Raw genomic sequence first — 13,587 nt, 5'->3', positions numbered from 1 at the left:
CCCCCGCCACTCAGCAGCAGCCACGGCTGCGCGCGGTTGCGGGTGTGCGGGGCCCCTGCGCGCGGCGCGCCGCCCGCCGCCCAACTTTGCACAAAGGCAGCATGGCACTGCCTCGCCCTGCCGCCTCGCCCGGCGCCGCGGCCGCTCTTCCCAGTCCCGGGCGAGAGGGGCTCGCCCCTTTCCACCCGCAGCCCTCCCCTTCGCCTGCCCCCACCCCGCTCCCAGGCGGGGCAGCCGAGCGGAACGGAGCACCCGGCACTTCGCTCCGCCGCCGTGGCGGCCGCCGCTCGCACTGTGACGTTAGCAGCCTTCGCGGCTATTTATATCCACACGACTGGATTTCATTCATGAAACCGGGGCCTGGTGTGTCTGTGCTCTGGGACACGGGTGGCAAAGGTGCCTCGGCTCTACGCAGACCCGACGGGCCCGGGCACTGAGGCGGATCGCCCGGGACAAACCGACACAGAGCATGGGAGACCCCCGCCCTTTCCCCGCGCTGCCAGGAGGGGAGATTCTGGGCCGTCTGTGTCCCCGTACCCCATCCCCAACATCCCATCCACTCCCGTGCCTTTGCTGGCCCTTTGTCCCAGGCTTTGGAAAAGTAAGTTGGGCCACTAACCGGCTGGGCAGCATGGCTTTCTTCCCCCTAGGAGCTGACCGGCCGCGGACTCCGAGGGAGGACATTGGCTTTTGTTTCAAAACCGAGCCCAGCTGCTGACTAAGGGCTGCGTTAGCCCAGCCTCCTCCTCCCTGGGCGGCTGCACGTGCTGGCTGGCTCCTCCATTCTGGGTTACCTTCCTCTGCGACTTGGCCGGAGGGGTCCCCGCAGGGGGCGTAGGGACGCACCGCTGACCCCGACCCGGGTACAGAGGTGATTTACAACCTCCTGCAAACGGCTGAGGAGGTGAAATTGACTGTGGCCTTCCACAGACAGCCCATGCCGCCTCACAGAAACTGCTCTGTCTCCCAGGCTGACGGTGAGTTCTGAGGACAGAACCAGGGGTAGTTTTCATGCATTCACATAAATGCTTATAGAGTGAAAAGATGCCAGGTGTCTTGCCAAGCTCTAAAGAGGTGACATGAAAGCAACCAAATGGGTTCCTGCCCTCAGGGAGCTTTCAGTCAGCCTGCTAAAATTAGTATGCCTAACAAACCCATCACTCCCAGCTTGTAAAGAGACCACTGGGGAATAAAGACATGACTGTGTTCAGCTACCCAGAGGAATGAATATATTCATTTAATAAACCTTTATTGAGTAGGCTGTATGCAGAGAGCTGGGGATACAAAGATGGAAACAATGTCATTCTTGGCCTCACCAGTTCTCAGGTAATGTGTTCCTGAGATACTGAAGGACTGGGAAAAAGAGTCCATCCTATTATAAGGGCTACTTCTTTGGCTTATCCCCCCAAAACAGGATGCGTTAAAAAATTCTAAAAGCAAACACTTCTCGGTCCCTCGGTTTCTTCCAGGAAAGCGTCTTCAGTTTCCTGATGAATTACCCTACGGCCAAGATTCCCAGGTGAATTCCAGTCCAGTGGATATTTCTATTTTTCCTCGCTTGTTTATACTCTCTTGAAGTCAAAGGCTTGCCTGGTGCTCTCCGAATCCCCCAGAGACCCCAGAAAATAGTGGAATCCAATGTTTTTACGAGGAAAGGTATCACCGGTAACCTCCTTTGTTTAAGCCATTCCCATGGCAGCATCTTTGAAAATGGAGTTACCAAGGTCCTAGTCTTTGATACCAGAGAGGGTAGTGAAAAGTCAAGCACGGGTGTCTACTCCAAGAACACATCCAAGAGGTGGGTGATCATTTACTTGGCATAAAACTGACTTCCCAGCCGGGCGCAGTGGCTCACGCCTGTAATCCCAGTGCTTCGGGAGGCTGAGGTGGGCGGATCACAAGGTCAGGAGTTCGAGACCAGCCTGGCCAATATGGTGAAACCCCGTCTCTATTAAAAGTACAAAAATTAGCTGGGCGTGGTGGCACATGCCTGTAGTCTCAGCTACTTGGGAGACTGAGGCAGAAGAATCGCTTGAACCTGGGAGGCGGAAGTTGCAGTGAGCCGAGATTGCACCACTGCACTCCAGCCTGGGTGACAGAGCAAGACTCAGTCTCAGAAAAAAATAAATAAATAAACAGTGACTTCCCTTAGTATTTTACAAAATGACTCCATCTTGAAAGGCTTAATCAAAATACATTCTTTTCAGGTACAAATTTCTTGGGGAAAGTTAATTAACCCTGTTCACTCCTAGCAGTCAGTCCTCTTCATTGCAAGCCATTTCTCTTCAAACTGCCCTGGCAGCTAAAAAATAGGGTAGAAACTCAAAAGAAATGGGAATCAACATGTATCACGGCCCCCATATGTGGCAGGTACAGGGCTGGGTGGCTTAAAACACATTTTCTCATGTAATCCCCACAAAAACTGACAAGGCAGATGCTATTATTATCCTAATTATTTTACAGACAAGGTAACAGGCATGGAGAAGTTAGTTTTCCGATGTCTTGACAGTTGCATTTGCACCTGGGGTGGTCTGTGCCAAAGTCTTATTTTATCACTGACCTGCTTTTTAACAGCCTGCTTTTCCTCAGTTTCTTCCATTTTCTCAGTTCTAAATTAAAAAGAGTTTAGTGTCATACTTCTCTTAAATAATAGGCAGGCGCCTATACCAGAAAGACACACAAAGACCCCACCTGGTAGGGTACCCTTCAGCTCTTGACCTCCACCCCCAGGGCACACCAAGGCTCACAGGCTTCCAAAAGATGTTTCTTCTAAAGGGGATAAAGAAAGTCAGCCATCTTGGAATTACCTAGTTGAATGCCTAGACCTGAGGGAAACTGGAAGCACTTTCAAGAAAATAAGTTGGTATCAACAGTAATTCAGAAACAGCAGAGTAAAAGTCGTTGTTCTAGGAAGTCCTTCCAAACAAGGGCAGTGATCAGAGAAAGATGCTGCCACATGGTACTATGCAGCCCCAAACTTTACGTATAAAACCTCCGACTGGAAAAGTTGGAGAAAATGCAGCAAGTAGTACAGACTGTATTTTGCCAATAGGAGAAGAGAGAAAGGGAATCATAGCAAATAACGCCTGTAATCACTGCCATGAGTGTATCCCTGCTCTTGTTATTTCCATGAAACTATCAATTTTTGTATACTAAAATCATTGCTTGCTGATAGAATCAGTACCATTCCCTTTAAGTAAACATAAAAAATGGTACCTAAGTGGAATTAAAACAATATTGTGTATTTAAACACTTTCATGTTTCTATCGCACAAAGGTGCCTTAAAAACTTTAGACTAGCTTTTATGGCAACCATTTTATCAAAGTCATAGGATTAAAAAAAAATCCCACAATCTAGACATAGAATTGTTCCACTATCACAAAAGAATCCTCTCATACTACCTCTTTATATTTGCACCCCCAACCATAAATCTGTTCTCCATCTCTAGAGCTTTTTTATTGTGAGACTGTTATATTAATGGGAATGTAAGTATGTAATGTTTTGAGATTTACTTTTTTTTTTCTAAGCATAATGCTCTTGAGTTTCATCCACGGTGTTGAACATATCAGTAGTTCATTCCTTATTATTGCTGAATAAAGTTTTATTGCATAGATGTACCAGAGTCTGTTTATCCATTCACCCACTGAAGGATATTTGAGTAGTTCCCAGTATTTTGCTATTAATATTATGAAAAACACTTCCATAAACATTTGTGTATAGGTTTTGTATGAGCATAAGTTTTTATTTCTGTGGGATGAATACTGAATAATGCAATTGCTAGGTCACATGCTAAATAAAAAACTGCTGAACCATTTTCCAGAATGTCTGCACCGTTCAGATTTCCACCAGTAATGTATGAGAGATCTCCACATCCTCAGTAACATTTGTGTTGTCATCATTTTTTACAAAGTTTCACTTGTTGTAGTAGTTGTGCAGAGACAACTCATTGTAGTTTTAATTTGCATTCTCCCAATGAATAATAATGTTGAATATATTTTCATTGGCCTTTTTTTGGCATTCTTATCTCCTCTTTGCTGAAATATCTGCTCAAGTCTTTTGCCTATTTTATAATTGGATTGTCTGTCTTTTTACTGTTGAGTTTTTAAGAGTTTTAAAAAATACATTCTGGGGTGGTAGAATTTTCAAATTGCAAATTAAGTACTACCATCCCAAGGGAACGCTATTTTCAACTCAAATGTATTGTTCAACATTTCTATTGCCATCAATTTTATCAAGAACATTCTTAGGTAAGAGAAGTACTTACATAAAACTCCTATAGAAAGGGTCTTTTCAGGTTTATTTTATAAGACTGCATTTCAATGGTTGGTAAGAAACAGGGAGACCTTAGCCATGTGTAGCCGAAGCTGAGCCTTGTGACAGGTGCAGATGCCTCCTTGGGCCAAAGCAGCTGGACACAGCAGTGGCTTTGTTCAATCAGGGCTAACCTAAGAAGAGAGATTCATGCTGTCCATCTCTCTGCTCTGGATGCAGCATGTGATGCTGTCATTGGCTATTTACAAGAAATTATCCTGGATGATGAGTTCCAGGTGTTACAGAGAAATTTTGGGGACTAGTACTAATAGGGGTTTGAAGCATAAAAAGAGAATAAGCTCATGTATGGCCCCATTTTAAAGAGTAAGTGTTTGGTAGAAAGGTATATTGAGAAACAGTTGTTGGAGTAGATTTCTGCAGTTAAGCCAGTGGCTTTAACAACACCCGACAACTTTTTGGCACCCTAAAGAGGAAGACATATTTATGTCTGCTCTGCTGGTGACATATTTATGCTGCTCATGCTTATGGATTTTCTGACTTTTAAGGAAATGCTTCTAGACTACAGAGGAGAATAAGAAGGCTGGGCACTGGCCTTTAGCAGTGGTTTAGTGGCAACTGCCTTGTACAAATCATTTTACATGTTAGCTTCTAGCAATGAGGTCAGTCTGGACAGCACGGGCCTAATAGGCTGCTGGGCTCCAGCTAGTGATGACAAACAGGAAAGACTGACTGTTCTGAGGCTCTTCATTAATGCTAAGTATTGATGGGTCATAAGGAAAATGACTTGACCTCCTGGGACCTGTTTCTCCTAAAATACCTTATTGCGTTCAGTCACTCTAGTATTCCTGCTAAAGTATATACTTCTCCAAGGTGCTTCTGAGTCAGACTAGTCTCAAACAAGATGATGTCCAGCCTTCCATCTAGGGTCCCTTCCCCAGCTTTCATGTCATGGATATGTCAACATCATGGCGTAACCTACCATCACTAACCCTTTCTGTCCCAAATACCACAGGCTGTCTTTGAACTAATCTGTGTGTTCATAGTTTTTGCACTTGGGTAAAAGTGAAAAACCCTTCAGTCTGAGTGGCCCAGCTCTGCAGGATTTTGACTACTTGGGAATTATTTCAGGTATTACTCAGACCAACTCTTCAGATCTCTAAAGCTCCTATTGTCTTCCCACTGTTGTGGGGGATGTCAGAGCAAGTTTTGGTTGTGGGAATCAACTAAAAAGTGATGTCTGTTCCCTAAAAGCTACAGGTGGACATTAACTCTTAGGTTTGCAGTCCAGTTATGACTGTTGGTATTGATGTGGTTTCCAGGAGAAGCTTCCTTTTTTTTTTCTTTTTTTTTAAAAAAAGCATAATTTTGGAAACAGATTTATACATGAATACTCAGGTTAACCTAATGGATCTATTCTTGGCATTTCCTACATTACCCATTTAAAGACAGAAGCATTAGTTACTGTGCACTTTTCATTGTTAGTTCTATGAAGACAAAGTGTCTTTTCCATTGCAGTTTCTATTTTACTGGGCACCAATGAAATGCAGGCTATGTACTGAAAATAGACCAAAAGGTATCCTTTTCTTATAGCATGTTAAATTATTTGTGTGGGTTTGCCTAAAGTCCTTTCTGTGTGGATTCATTCATTAGGTTTTCTGTTGGGGTAGGGTGATCTTGGTAAAAATGTGATTTTGCAAATTCTGCAACTCTAACTACAGTCTTTCTGTCAAAATTTATCCTACCAAGATGGTGTTCCATTGGTCTAACTTAACATGCACAAGAGGAGGTAGCAAACAGTTTTCATGGTCATCTGTCTGACTTTGTTTAGGCATGGCATAGCAGATTGAAAAACGTGTATGTCACAACTCCAGAAAAGAAAAAGACAACAGTTTAATATATAATGTGTATCTTTGACTTTTAATAAGCAAAATATGATTTTGTACTGGAAAAAATCTACATTTGAGAGAGAAATTTATTTCATGAACTACATTCTTAATATTACAAAAGGCGTTAATGCTAGATTTCAACTTTACCTAATTAAAAATAAATTACATTTATGTGTCATAGCATGTTTAAGGCTATCTTGACTGACCACCTGTTTCATATAACTGTTTCTTTTATGAAACAAGTTTAAAAAACCAAAACGAAACACAGATTAAAGGGATCAGAGGGTAGCACAAAGAGAAAGAAAACGGAATTGTATTTTGGCCATCTCACTAACTAGGACATAATTCTGTGCTATTTCCTTAACCCACTGCACCGCAGAGTTCCATATATCAAGTGGGGACAAGAATAATAACTTTCCAAAAAGTCGTTAAGAGGGCTAAATGAAATAATGTTTGTGGAAAATGTTTTGTAAGATGTAAAGCTCTACACCTACTCATAAGTGTAAAAATGGGCTCATTATGAGGCCCCTTAAACAATGCTGTGCAGCATAGGGTATCATTTGATTTGGGAGTGCCAAAAGTTAATAATATAGCAACTGTATCATTCCCCCAACTCCTCCCTCCCCAAATGCTGTCTCTAAGTATTATACATAAAAGCTTCCACCAAACTGTATATATAGATACCACTTCAAAAGGAATACAAGTGCTTTAGAAACACCAGTGTCCTGGAAGGAGACCTACCATCAGTTCCTGGAAAGAAGCTGAATTGTGAGGCTTTCCTTAATTGGCACCACTCCTCCTTTCATAATGGTTCCTAATCTAAAAGCAAAGATGACCTCACTTCTTACGCTGGACTCAATAATATTCTTGTCTCTGCACACAATTTCAGAGTCTCCTTAGCTCTGTAAATATTTATGCCTACTTTAATATTTCATATGACCAAAATTTATCATTTGGTAAACTCCCCCTTTATGGTCAAGTAGTTAACAGTATCACATGTGGGTGACATAAGCCATTAAACACTTAAGGATCAGCATCGAAGATGCACAATCACTTAGCTTGTAAACATAAGCCGATGACTCCAGGGATCAGGGGCTAAGGCTCACATCCTGTCACGGTATCAATCTTAGAGGAGCTTGAAGATTTGGTGAGAGGCACGGAAGCTTCGTTGCTTCTCCATCCCCATGGTGCCTTGAATGGCACTTTGGGCAGGAAAGTGCAGAGTCAATGGTTGTTAATAATAGTAAATGATTTGGGAGGCCGAGGCAGGCAGATTGCCTGAGGTCAGGAATTTGAGACCAGCCTGGTCAAGATGGTGAAACCCCGTCTCTACTAAAAATACAAAAAATTAGCTGGGCATGGTGGTAGGCGCCTGTAATTCCAGTTACTCAGGAGGCTGAGGCAGGAGAATCGCTTGAACCCAGGAGGCAGAGGTTGCAGTGAGCTGAGATCATGTCACTGCACTCCAGCCTGGGCAACAGAGGGAGACTCTGTCATCACCCCTGCCCCCCAAAAGAGAATGGTAAATGATAAAACTTTTATAAGACACCTTAGTTATAATTTCTTCTAATCACTCATATATAAAGGCCATCTGTATGATTTATGACAAAGCTGGAATTTTAAAGCTGGAATTTTAAAACTGTCTTTTATAGTGTTATCTGTTCTACTGTGATCACTGTGAACACTGATCACCCATGAAAAGGCACTTTGAGATCATAAAAAATGTTTCACAAAGATTACAGTGTCATAAACAAGTATGGGACTAGTGTGCATGATAATATTAAACACCAAGATCGCCACCTGTCTTTTTAAGCTGTAATAATACTAATTAGCACTTAGTAAGTACCCACTATGTGTTGGGGATGGAGCCAAATGCTTTTACACTCACTTTCATTAACTCCTCACAATGACTTAATGAAGAAGGCACCACTATTATCCCCATTTTACAGATGAGGAAGCCGAGGATCAAAAAGAGCAAGTCACTTGCCACAGGTCAAATACTTAGAAAGTTATTATTCATCTTAAAGTGGGTACTACTGAGAAATATTCTACCTTCATATAATTAGCATTTCATATTTACCCTTCCTTATTCATTCAAAGTACTGCTGATTACAATGCATGACGTCACCCTGTGTACTTGAAAGACTAATGGGCTACAGTTCATCTTCAATTCTGATATCAAACTCAGGTAAACTACTTTAGTATTTTATATATCCAAAGTTTCATGTAGATTAAAGGTTGAGTAGAGTTGAAGAGAACTGATCTCTATGAGGTGACAACTTCAGGAGTCTCGGAGTCCTTGACAAGCAGCTGATACTTGTGGATCAGGTGTCGATAAGCGATATGCCCTCATAAGCACGAATTCAAAGAAAACACAATTTGTAGAAAAATACAAAATGCAATCTTTAGTTCATTCCTTGCTATTTCCTTAACAAATTAAACTATTGCTCCACTTCCTGATGAAACAAGCGGGATACTACAGTGATTGTACCTTGTGCCAGCAAGGTCGGGTTGATGAGATAAAATGGGAGAGTCATGCGGAAAAACACACAGCCCATTTCAACAGATGGAGTTATTATAAAATTTGATTTAAATATATGGACAACATGGGTAAGGCTAGCCTCCTCGTGAGTGTATCATTTATTCTCAACTATTCAGTAGAGAATAAAGATTTCTCGATGTTTAAATATCCATATCTATCCAGTGGGGGAATAAGCCATACACACAAGACCCCATTAGTTCTAAAGTGAGGCTCCTTCCTTCTTAATTCTTGGCCAATCCCATATCTTTGCTGAAGGCCCTGCTTCTCTCATGCCTTTCTCTGAAGTTACATGGCACCTGAAGAAACAGTGGCATTTGTGTAGGATGAATACGAAATGAGACACTCCTAGGAAATAAAAAGTAGTGCCTAAGCGACTTTTGTCTTAACAGTTTTCAATACCTCAATCCAAACAATTCCTCTTTTTAATAACAGAGGTGATACGCCATGTACTGTGAAGATAAGGAGTTCTGCTCTCTATAGAAAGAAATCTATCACACCTGTTGCTCTTATAAGCATTATTGTTTATACTGTAATTACAGTGCACAGTATACTGTTATTACAGTGATAACAGTGTAGTCTAGAGTAATAACAGTATCTTGTTTATACTGTAATATTTCTGGGCTTGATGTTTCTTCTCAATCAAACAGTTGAGGTGGCTAATGATGAAAACAAAGCATATATATCCTGAACAATAGTTCATAAATAGAAACACAGAGACATGAAAAACCCTTTGAAATTCACTTTCAGTTTATACTCTTTCCTCCTACACATTAATGAGGGACTGAGATATTGAGAGATAATAAAATGCCCTGTTAAAAGAAACATTAAGTTATATCCAGTATAATTTTAAGCTTTAAATTTATTTTAACTCTATTCCATGTTATTGTGGTTTAATCAATTAAAATGGTAAACTTGGCTAATTATAACCATTACCTTTTTTAAAAGTGTGTGTGTGTGTGTGTGTGTGTGTGTGTGTGTGTGTGTGTGTGTAGTTTTATTTATTATTTATTTGGCTCTACAAATACAATGAACATTAGCCTGGTGAGAATCCAGACCATTGGTTTGAAAGTAGAAAACGCCTCAAGCCTGGCAGCGATCAGCTCCTGTAGGAGAATTTCCTTGGGCAAGTCAAGTCACTTCTCTGAGTCCAGTTTCCTCCTCTGTAAAATGAAAGTGCTCTGAGTGGAGTAAAAGAGTTTATGGCAGACCAGAGCACCAGGGTTATTACACTCCTCATGTTGAAATTATTATAAAAATACAGAAGACATAGCACTCTCAAAAGGGCTTTATATTTTTAATTTGGAAATATTTAAAAACATGTTCAATGAGCACTGAATGAATTCTTTCCATGTTCTTCTTATTAAATTAAACTGACAGTTTCATTATTTACTCACTGATGGCTATCATTTGCCTTGGGTTTAGGGTTGCCAGATAAAATAGAGGACACCCAGTTACATTCAAATATCCCATGCAATATTTGGGACATACTTGTACCAAGAGATTATTCAGTTTGTTTAAAATTCAAACGTCAGTGGTGTCGTGTATTCTTATTTGTTAAAGCTGGAAACCTACTTGAAAAAAGGGATGAGAGAGAGGAGAAAACTTGGATGGAAGGAAAGGTGACAAAATCATTTTTGAAATTATCCAAATAGTGAATTTAATAAACAAAAGGAGATAAGTTGGTCAAGTAGTATTTCCCAAAGTATGTGCCGTTGTACCAGCCCCGAGTGAAACTATTTAAAAAATGGAAATAGTCTTTTAGTTTTTAACATAAATGGTCAAGTTTCTGAAATAGTTCACATTTAACCCCCCCCCCCCCTTTTTTTTTGAAACAGTCTCACTCTGTTGCTCAGGCTGGAGTGCAGTGGCGCCATATTGGCTCACTGCAAGCTCCACCTCCCGGGTTCATGCCATTCTCCTGCCTCTGCCTCCCGAGTAGCTGGGACTACAGGCGCCCGCCACCATGCCCGGCTAATTTTTTGTGTTTTTTTTAGTAAGGACAGGGTTTCACCATGTTAGCCAGGATGGTCTCAATCTCCTGACCTCATGATCCGCCCGCCTCAGCTACCCAAAGTGCTGGGATTACAGGTGTGAGCCACCGCGCCCGGCCTATCATCTTCTTAAAGAAAATTATAATTTTTAATACGAGTTCTCAGGGCATTTATATTTGAAAGTAAATTATGCATTTATAAGAGGGAAATAGTCCACCTTGAGCTGCCCATACTTATTTGACAAGGGGAACCTTTTCCTTTCCTTTTTCCTTTCCTTTCCTTTTTTTCGATGTAGTCTGGTTCTGTTGCCCAGGCTGGAGTGCAGTGGCGCCATCTCTGCTCACAGCAACCTCTGCTTCCTGGGTTCAAGCGATTCTCCTGCCTCAGCCTCCTGAGTGGCTGGGATTATAGGCGTGTGCCACCACTCCCGGATAATTTTTGTATTTTTAGTAGAGACGGGGTTTCACCATGTTGGCCAGGCTGATCTTGAACTCCTGACCTCGTGATCCACCTGCCTCGACCTCCCAAAGTGCTGGGATTACAGGTGTGAGCCACCGCACCTGGCCAACAAGGGAACCTTCTTTATGGTTTTAAAATACTGCAAATCAATTCACATGTTAACAGAACACTTTGTGAACACTTTGTAACACTTTGTGAACATCATAGTGAATAACAAAAAAACGCTGTACAGACATGGATCAATCATGCACAGCAACATAACAAGAATGCTTCCTTCTGATTGAGCAGGGTAATTATTCAAGGAGTATCTGTCCTGAGCTATCCCAAACCATAGAGAGTTGCCAGCTATCAATACACAGCACAAATACTTCCATTTAAATTGCCAGACTACTATGTACCAGCAATGCTGATTATAAAACAGAGCAATTAGGATAGCAGAGAGGCAGCTGACTCAGTGTTAAGAAAGCATTTCCTTAGTCTAAATTTGTAGTCTACAATGTGTCAGTTACAGATACTCAAAAGGGTTCAGAGTTTGACTGAAAGGGAAACAGGAACCCATATGTGCACCAAACTTGTTTACAGCTTGAAAAAAGAACATAATCACTATCTTGAACACTAAGGATGGACTATCCTGATTGATGAAGTATTTTTCATTTAAACATTTTGTTACATTTATAACAACTTTTGGTCATTAATTTTCTCACTAAACACATTGAACTACTATCATGTGGTATTCTGCAAAAGTATTACAGTGGGCCTCATTTGTTAATAGTCTGGTAATACAGTCATGTATCCCTTAACAACAGGGAAAGATTCTGAGAAACATGTCCTTAGGCAATTTCATCATTGTGCAAACATCATACAGTGTGCTTACAGAAACCTACATGGCATAGGCTACTACACACCTAGGCTATGTGGTAGAGCCCATTGTTTCTAGGCTACAAACCTGTACAACATGTTACTGGATTGAATCCTGTAGGCAACTGCAACACAATGATCAGTATTTGTGTATTTAAACATAGACAAGGTACAGTAAAAATATGAATAAAAGGTTAAAAAAATGATACACCCGTATAGGGCACTTACTAGGAATGGAACATGCAGGACTGGAAGTTGTTCTGGGTGAGTCAGTGAGTAAATAGTGGGTGAATGTGAAGGCCTAGGACATCACTATACATTCCTGTAGACTTTATAAGCACTGTACTCTTAGGCTACACTATATTTATAAGATAATATTTTTCTTTCTTCATTAATAAATTAATCTTAGGTTACTATAACTTTTTTATTTTGCAAACGTAATTTTTTAAAAACCTTTTGGCTATTTTACAATAACATTTGGCTTAAAATACAAACACATTGTAGAGCTGTACAAAAATATCTTCTTTATATCCTTATTGTATAACCTGTTTCAATTTTTTTAAGTGTTTTATTTTCATTTTGTTATTTTTTAGACTTTTTTTTGTTAAAATCTAGAACACAAACACACACATTAGCCTAGGCTTACACAGGGTCAGGATCATCAGTATCACTGTCTTTCACTTCCACATTTTGTCCCACTGGAAAATGTGACTATAAAACAGAGTAATTAGGGTAGCAGAGAGGCAGCTGACTCAGTATTAGAAAGCATTCCCCTTAGTCTAAATTTGTGGTCTACAATGTGTCAGTTACAGATACTCAGAAGGGTCCAGAGTTTGAATGTAAGGGAAACAGGAACCCATATGTACATCAAACTTGTTTACAGCTTGAAAAAAGAACATTATCACTCTCTTGAACACTAAGAATGTGCTGTTATGGTTGATGAAGTATTTTTCATTTAAACATTTTGTTATATTTATAACAATTTTGTCTTCTGGGGCAATAACATATATGGAGCTGTCCTCTCCTATGATAACAATGCCTTCTTCTGGAATACCTCCGGAAAGACCAGCCTAAGGCTGTTTGACAGTTAACTTAAAATATGTATAAACAGGAGCACACTCTAAAGTAACGACAAAAAGTATAGTAAACACATAAACCAGTAATAGAGTCCCTTGTTATCATTACCAAATACTATGTGCTGTTCATAATTGTACTAATATGTTCTGTACTTTTATATGACTGTCAGCATCATACATTTGTTTACAGCAACAGCATCATAGAATGTGAGTAATGCGTAGTGTTCAGATGGCTGTAATGTGACTAGGCAATAAGAATTTTTCAGCTCCAGTATAATATTATGGGACCGCTGTCATATGTGCTGTTCACAGTCGACTGATACGTCATTATGTGGTGCAGGACTGTAGTCTTCTGAGGGACTTAAACGGTTCCCAAATTGGTGCAGTGGTGCAACCACCACTAAGCCTTTGAGTCAACACAAATTCCCCTCTTCTCCCACCCTTGAAACCAACCAAACTGAATCAAATGCTAAAATGATATTGAAAGTGCTAAAAGGCCGATC

General features: G+C 40.8%; 1 protein-coding gene across 8 annotated transcripts in view; it reads right to left on the bottom strand.

Annotated features, from left to right (window-relative positions):
- Positions 1-13,587, bottom strand: part of RHOBTB1 (Rho related BTB domain containing 1) — a 140,047-nt gene that overhangs the window by 78,659 nt on the left and 47,801 nt on the right. The window contains exon 1 of one of the 8 annotated variants that reach the window (XM_017855497.1): positions 620-732. The exons of 6 other annotated variants lie outside the window; for them this stretch is intronic. The gene's annotated coding sequence lies outside the window, so the exon portion shown is untranslated. Of the gene's footprint in view, positions 1-619; positions 733-13,587 lie in introns of those variants that run through there. One more of the 8 variants, XM_017855504.1, reaches the window with a different exon arrangement.

This window comes from Rhinopithecus bieti, unplaced genomic scaffold (assembly GCF_001698545.2).
Source record: "Rhinopithecus bieti isolate Rb0 unplaced genomic scaffold, ASM169854v2 scaffold_39703, whole genome shotgun sequence".
Taxonomy (NCBI): Eukaryota; Metazoa; Chordata; class Mammalia; order Primates; family Cercopithecidae; genus Rhinopithecus; species Rhinopithecus bieti.
Note: the sequence above shows the minus strand (reverse complement) of the source record. Positions and strands in the feature narration are given on the sequence as shown.